The following is a 7,996-nucleotide window of genomic DNA, read 5'->3' on the forward strand; positions in this document are numbered from 1 at the left end:
TTGCCTAACTCTCACCTTGTCTTACCGGCCTTTTAATTCCTTTCCCTCCCCCTTTATACTCTTCCAGCCCTTATCCCAAACCCGACAGCAGCAGGCTCTTTCTCTCCTCCACTGTATCCCAGCCAATCATAGTGTCCCCTCAAAAATTCAGCTTCACAATTCCTGCTCCAGAAAGCTCTGTGTAGACACACTTCCCAACCTTGACTTCCCCAAAACTCGTCCACTCCATACACACACCAGGTCAGATGCTGGTTCTTTGGGCTCCTTCAGCAGCAGTGAGTGTCACTGCCAACTGTGTTCCACGGTCACACTCCTCCAATGCATTCCTGCTGCTGTGGTAAGCACCAAAACCTTGCTACAGCCTGCTGGAAGCCCAGGCCTTGGTTTCCCTTGCCTCATCTCCTATCCGGAGTCCTCTGCAAACCTGCCTTCTACTTCCTAGAGATTACTGCCCTTCCTCCCACCCTGGGCCACTTGTCCATGCCCTTCTCTCCGTCTGAAACACTTTCCTTTTCCCTCTGCCCCACCTACCTGGTTAACTGGTCGTTTGTCTTCAGATCATAGTTCAACCAACAGTTCTTTCAGAAAGCCTTTCCTGACTTCTCAGAACTTAGCCTGGCTCCTCCTGTCCTCACAGGACCACCTCCTATTCCTTTGGAAATCCTACATCAGTTTTTAATTACACCTCCATGCTCGTGATTATTTAATTAATATTTCCCTTCATGACTGGGCTGCCAGCTCCATAGAGGCAGAAACTGTTCTGTCTTGCTCACCATGGCGTCCCAGAGCCTGGCAAGACGCCTGGCACCTAACGGGCCCTTGACAAATATTTGTAGATTGAGTGAGTGAATACAGTTTAACTAGCTCTTGACTGCCTGCTTCCTTAGTCTCTGGAGCTCAGAGATGGAGCCACTGACTTCTTCTGCCTCCAACACTTGGCAGATATCTTTGTCTGTTTGTCCCAATGGAAACATGTTATCAGGAGGCATAATGAACAGGTGCTGACCTGCAGCTATTGACAGAGAGCCTGAGCCAAGAGTCTTATGTGATTTTAATTGCAATCATATTACACAGGAAACTCCTTCCGTAGAAGCAGACCCCGAAGTCTGTTCCCACCTGTAATTATTATTTTCTTACTTCTTCAGAACAAATACTATATGAAAATTACTGAGTCCAGATGGATGAGAACCCTTATCTGGAGGTCTAGATTCCTTATCTGACCAAGAAAATGTGTTGATAGTGCCTGAAGAAGGATTTCAGCTCTCCTTATTTCTCACAGAGTTCCGAGGCAGGCACACCCTCTGTGAAGGAAAGTTGGCTGTGGGCATGGAGACAGCATGTTCCCAGCTCTCTTCATTTCTCCTGCTGTGGCCTAGGTGCTCTGCACGGATGCGAGTGTGACCTGGCTGGCTGGCCTGGGTTGGCATATCAACCTGCTGTCTCTAAGCCAGTTCCTTCCATGAGCTGAAATCCTTTTTCCACCATTGACAGTAAACTGTGTACTCAACTTTGGGGGTGAACTTTGACCAGAGTATTCAGGAGTTAAACCCTTCAAGTTCCTGAAAAATCATAGCCCAGGCAGAAATCATACTGCCTTCTGTTAAACCATCATTGGTAGAGTAATTATACAATAGAAATGGCTGCATAAACAAGACTGGATCCATGGCAATATCAATGGGCATGTTAATGGGGAAGGGGGGAAATTGCATGGGGTCCCACCCTAGACAAAGAACTACAGTCAACTAGTGACTTCTGGGAGGAGAAGTACCCTCTCCCAGGGATGAGCCCCCTTACTGGCTGCCCATTGTAGAGTGGCCTTGAAGCTATATATACAAACAACAAAACCAGACCCAACAAATTATATTTATATATGTGCATAAATATACATTTATGTGTATGTAACAATAATAAAGAAAAGGAGGCTGTCCACTTGAGTGGTGGGAAGAAAGAAGGGGTTGAGGGAAGGTACCTGGGAGGGGCTGGAGGGAGAAAAGAGGGGAAAGTAACTAATTCTATTTCAATTTAAAAAATACATATTTTTAAGTATTCTGTTCTTTCTCCTCTTTCTACCCATTCCCTACCTGATTTACCGGTGTACCATTTGACTTGAGCTCAGATCTTGCTGGACACTCATTAGCAAACTATTCTTTCTTGCAGATGCTTGTTTCCAATAACCATGGCTGCTGTGCTAGTCACTATGAATCTTAACCTACGATGCATCCAAGTGCTTAGCCTGACTCTAGGGAACTTGGAGCATTTGGTTGTTGCTAACTTGACTCACTGTGCACACCCTCATATTGTTGATTTAGAAGGGGAGGAACTTGAGTCTTAACATTTAGAGGTACGTTGGCAGTGCTCGGAAAGGGCCTTTCTGCTAGATTGGAATGTTCTGTCGTCATTTACATCCAGCGATGTTTTCTTCTCAGTTGCTTAGATCAGTGGCTCTCACTCTTTCCAATACTGCAATCCTTTAATTCAGCTCCTCATGCTGCAGTGACCCCCCCAACCATAAAAGCATTTTCATGGCTACTTCATAATAGTAAGTTTGTTACTGTTATGAATCATAATGTAAATATCTGATATGCAGGATATCTGATAGGCAACCCCTGTGAAAGGGTCGTTTGACCCTCAAGAAATCTCGACCCACAAGTTGCAAAACACTGAGTTAGATGGCTATGATGCACAGTCAGGGGCTCTCTGTGAATTCGTGGGTTTGAAGTTATGTTGTCCATGATGACAGAGAGCCTAAGTAGTTTTACTAGTTTTCCTCTCCATTCTTTTCGGCACTAGGGACTGAACCCAGTCTCTCCTGAATGCTAGGCAGGTTGTCTACTACTGATCTTCATTCCCTGCCTCCCCTCCAGCTCTTTAGGAGCCCTCTGATCCCAAGGAGTTCACACGTTACTAGACATACTGTTCCTGAGCTTTCAGAATCAAATACTTGGGGGGCATCACGACGACATACTTCATGTGTCAGTAACTTCTATTGGTCACATGCCATGGAGAGAATGCTGTAGATGACCTGGGAATTTAGAGAAAGAAAGGAAAAGAGAACCTCCCCCACACCAAGTCCCTAATTCCCAACCCCCAATCTTAAAAAACTAGAAGTACTTTCATAACTCTGGCCAAGCTCTCTACAGCCTTTTTCAAGTCTTTGTTTATTCATTTATTGTTAACTTCTATCTGATTAACTATACAATTGCTATTATGTTTGATTAGGGGACTGTGTCAGATCCCATTGGTGTTGTTCCGTGATGTATGACAGATGTACAATCCCAACTCCATTAAAAGAATCTTTCAAGATCAGGTTTCTTCATGTAGCCGTGACTAACCTGGATCTTGCTATGTATGCCAGGCAGGCCATGAACTCACAGAAATCTGTTTGCCTCTGCTACCTGAGTACTGGGATAAAAAGCATGTATCACTGTGCTTTCTGCCCTCAAGGTGGCTTAATCAGCCCTGACAGACTCAGCCAGGCTCCAGAGAAAGCCATTGTTGCCCGGACCAAGTGCAGCTGGCAAGAAGTGAGACTGTCATCTCATCCAGGTGTATCAGCCGGCAGCTCAGCCTCAGCCTTGTATATCTCCACAGAGACGGATGCACTCCCTCCCCACAAGGGTCTTCTCCGACATCTTTCATTTCTCCCTCCATTTGAGACCTTTTATCTTCTGCAGTCTGGTTTATTCACCCTCCAACCTCCTCCCCACCACAAGATCATCATCCAACCGGAGGTCAGACATTCTTTTAACTGCCTGCAGAGATCCACACAGAGAGGAAAAGCAGAGGCTGCCTGGCGCAGTGGTGTGCTCTGTTGGCCCCAGTTCTGTCTGAATTTTAATGGGACGCTCTGGTCCAGAGTGTCCTGAAGACCTGTGTACATCTTAAACAGAAAGATCTTTCCTGTAGACTGATGCATTAAAGCCAGGGCTCAGAGCCAAGTGTTAAGTGATTCTGCAGGGGTTCCTGCAGCCCTCAATCTTCTTCCTTCAACCTCCTCTTACTGATGTGTCTCCAAAAATCTTTTTAATGTTGTGCAACTTTACAGTTTCTAGGACGGGCCCAGCAAGGACATTCCTTTCTTCAAGTCAGCTGACTTCCCTGCTCTTTGGAAGATGGTGCTTGCAGAGTCTCTTCTCCTGCCTGCTTTCTACCCCCACCTGCTCCTGACCTAGAAATCTTAACATCTTCAAACTCAGTCTTTTGACAAGAGTGCTTGTTATCTATTTGGACTAGCTAAAGCCTTGCCCTACCAAAGCATTACCCAATAGCCTGCCCTGGCTACAACCATAAACAGTAAATGTTCTTAGTCCAGGGTACCAGACATGGTCCTAAACATGCTGAATACATTAATTAATTTTCAAAGAAACTCTCTTACAGAAGCATTGTCCCACCCCCTTTTAACAAAGATGGTCAATGAATAGAGTAATATTTTCAATCCTAAAATGTATCCTGTCCCATTTTAGTGTTGAAAGCTTAAGATCTGAATGTAAGGTTTTCTGCTTCCAAAGTCTGTTCCTGTAATCACAGTTTGAGTGTGATCAGAACAAATGCTCTTTGTCCTGGGTGACCCTTCACCTTCTCTGTTCTTTGTACCCTCCCAGCCTTTGTGACTGTGTAGCCCCATAGACAGCATCAGAGAAGGGATGCTTGGTCTCCTGCAAGTTGCCCATGACAGCTGTCCCTTCCCATGTGCTGCAGTGACCACCTCCAGTTTGTTTCTCTTAGGCCTCAAAATGACCCAGGGTCATAGGATATCATTATTACCCTCATCAGCTGATAAAGAGGTGGGACAGGGCCAGAACCCACTTGGGAAAGAGCAGACCTTAGAGGTTTGGAAATGCCCTCACAAAGAGAGCATTCTCACACTTTAAGACTTGAATTTTGTTTTTTTTGTTTTTTTTTTTTTTTTTGTGGTGATGTTGACCCCTTTATGACTGGCAAGTTACTTGATCTTTCTGTTCCTCTGGTTATCTGGGACTGAGGATACAGCATAGTGGTAAAGGTCATGGTTAGCAGGTAGCCCAAGGTTCCATCTACAGCAGATCATAATAAAGAAAACCAGGAGTGCCAATCTTGTGACAGTGTCATAAGGAAACAGGACAAGGTTATATGTGAGTACACTGTAGCTGTCTTCAGATTCTGTCATCATTACAGATGGTTGTGAGCCACCATGTGGTTGCTGGGATTTGAACTCATGACCTCCGGAAGAGCAGTCAGTGCTCTTAACCACTGAGCCATATCACCAGCCCTGGTGGGTCGATTCTTAATTAAAGAGTTTCATGGAGTTTCATGGAGCACTTTGAGCAAATGAACTTCTCTCAGAGGCTCGTTTGGGTACTGTGTTCTACTTCTTCTGTGAGCCATACAAGTAGCCTATTTTTCTCAGCCGTAGACAGTTGTTTTGTGGAGGGATTGTACGTTTCAGCAAAGTAAACCTGTGTCTTAGCCAAGACATAAAGTCCTCACCCCCCTCAACATTTGTTTGTAATATTGCCTGGCTATTGGGCAGCCTCATTTTGGATAGCCCTGGCTCACTTAAAACAGTATGAAAATGAACGACAAAACTCATGTTTTGACCAGATAGATGCTATCTATGCGTCTCTGGAAGAGTAGGTGGCAGGGCTGCGGTGTGGCTGATGTTGAAGATGCTTGGGTACCAAGGGATAAATGAAAACCCATGGGGCTTGCTTACTTGCCAGTCTTTCTGGACCTTGAAAGAAAGCAGTGGAGACCCCTGCTGGGCCCTGAGAGTTCCAGGCTGGGAACCAGTGGCAGAGCCAGGCCCAGGGTTTGCAAAGGGACCCTGTGGGTACCACAGGCAAACGGGCACGAACAAAAGACCCAGGAGCTCGGGCGCAAGCATACCGAGGCAGGCTTTGCAGGAACTGCAGTGGAACAGGAGCACATTTGCTCCCTTTGGTATTCTTCTTTTTAAGGACTTTGGTTATTTTTAGATTTCCTTATATTTACCAACTCTCTCTGATCCCTTATGAATAGTCCCCCAAAGGCTGTTTTTCCATTTGTGCTGCATTTCAATACTCCTTATGTCTCTCAGGATCCTGTGACATAGCTTTCCATAAACAAGTCCCCACACAGTGGAGCACCCAAGTGCATGTTATGGGAGAGATAAGGAGCAGGAAAACATCATCACTACAGGTCCTGAAGGGAATGGCCAGCCTTGGATAAGGGATGAAATCACTTGGAAGTGAACTGAAATCTCATGCCCTTTTAAGAGCTAACCTAAGAGATAAATCTGCCCTGGTATCTCATGTCTCCAGGAAGGTGCACGTTACGGTCAAGATGCCATTTCTCAGAAAATGCTGAGGGCTGGTAGGTCTGCTAGCTGAGACTGCTCACCCATCTGTCAGAGGAGGCCTCTCCTTGAAGGTTACTCAAGCTTGGCTGGTAGCTCACAGTCCTTCAGCTCTCACGGTCTCTTCCTTTGTGTGTGTTTTCTATCTGACCTTCCAAAGCATTTCTCTCCTTCAACATCCACTACCCCTCTCATGTTTCAGGGATCAAAGAATCACTGTGTTGGGTGTGGCCATTTGAAAAAAAACTAGAGACACTTAAGTTATTGGCCTTTGAAAAACGACTGGGCAACAAGAAGGAAGGAGAGGCTTCAAAGGGTCACCTGTCTTCTCTCTGCTGCCATATTTATGTGTATAATTACCCTGGATAGCCAAGCATCTAGATTCCCGGATCCTCCCTGGTCTTGTCAAGTTCCAGGGGCTCTTCTAGAATTCTATAAATCTGCCTTTGGATAGGCTCATATTGCAGGGCAGAGAGAAGGCAGACATTTCCCAGTATTTCCATCCTCCTGCACGAAGCCCCACAGCGGTGTGATATTCCCATAGATCTGATCTTGTAGGAAGTACACACATAGATGAGTGTTACTGCTCCACATGACCTTCCACAGGGACAGTCCTTAGACTACAGGATTTCACAGTGCGGAGAATTTGATTGACAGAAAACCCTTATTAACACACATCATTTGGAGGGAGAGCTTCTGCCTCCTCAGCATCAAATTCTGTTGTACTACCTTCATCTGACAAAGTTCCCCTCACTGCCCTGCTTCATCTCAGGCCAAAATATGTCATGGTTATTGTTATTAATTTCTAATATAAATATGTTCTCTATTACATTGAATTTTTTAAATAAAAGATTGCATGATTGCTAAGTAAGCCTACAACAGTGGCTTCTTTCACACTCTCCCAGCCCCAGCCTTGTTAGCTGCCTGACATCTCTGAGGTATTCGGATCAGACTCTGACTCCAGTGAAAGCTTACCAAATACACCTCATTACCTGCTTCTTTGCCAGTTCCTGCATTGGCCTCCCACACCTCAGTTCTGTCTCTTCTCCTTTCCTTTCCTGTTTTTGTTTTAGTTTTTGAGGTAGAGTCTCACTGCGTAGCCCTGGCTGTTCTAGAACTCACTATATAGACCAGGCTGGCCTGGAACTCACAACGTCTCACCTGCCCCTGTCTCCCAAGGGCTGGGATTAAAGGTGTGTGCTACCACGCCCATTCGAGTCCACTTTTCTTATATGACTCACTATGTTACTTAATTCACAGTGTCAGAGAGAGCTCTAAAAACCTATTTCAGGTTGGTCATTCCCTGGCTTAAGTTTTTCTATAATTTTGCATTTCTATGAAGCAAAATCTAAACCCTGGTATGGCCCTTATGATGCTATGTGGCCCAGTGCACCCCCACACTACTTTGTTCCCACATTCCAGCCTCTTCCTCATCTACTCTTGGATCCTAAGTTCGTTGTGGTCTTCACCATACAGCCTTCCAACAAACTGTTCCCTTTCCAGCAATGTCCTTCTCCAGCAGTAGCTATTGGCTGGTTTCTCCTCACCATTTGGATGGTGGCTGAGGGGCCACTTCCTCAGATATGTTCCTTGTCCTCCTCACCCAAGTTTAGTTAGTGCCCTTCTTCCTCTATGTTCTCTCTCTCTCTCTCTCTCTCTCTCTCTCTCTCTCTCTCTCTCTCT

The 7,996-nt window shown here is 45.5% G+C and overlaps 1 protein-coding gene across 9 annotated transcripts in view; it reads right to left on the reverse strand.

Moving 5' to 3' along the window:
* The window catches only part of Fgf1 (fibroblast growth factor 1), an 88,583-nt gene that overhangs the window by 27,175 nt on the left and 53,412 nt on the right, over positions 1-7,996 (reverse strand). Inside the window, exon 1 of one of the 9 annotated variants that reach the window (XM_028777893.1) lies at positions 532-746. The exons of 5 other annotated variants lie outside the window; for them this stretch is intronic. The gene's annotated coding sequence lies outside the window, so the exon portion shown is untranslated. Of the gene's footprint in view, positions 1-237; positions 328-531; positions 747-7,996 lie in introns of those variants that run through there. 3 more of the 9 variants (XM_028777895.1, XM_028777897.1, XM_028777896.1) reach the window with 3 other exon arrangements.

This window comes from Grammomys surdaster, unplaced genomic scaffold (genome assembly GCF_004785775.1).
Source record: "Grammomys surdaster isolate TR1022 unplaced genomic scaffold, NIH_TR_1.0 317, whole genome shotgun sequence".
Taxonomy (NCBI): Eukaryota; Metazoa; Chordata; class Mammalia; order Rodentia; family Muridae; genus Grammomys; species Grammomys surdaster.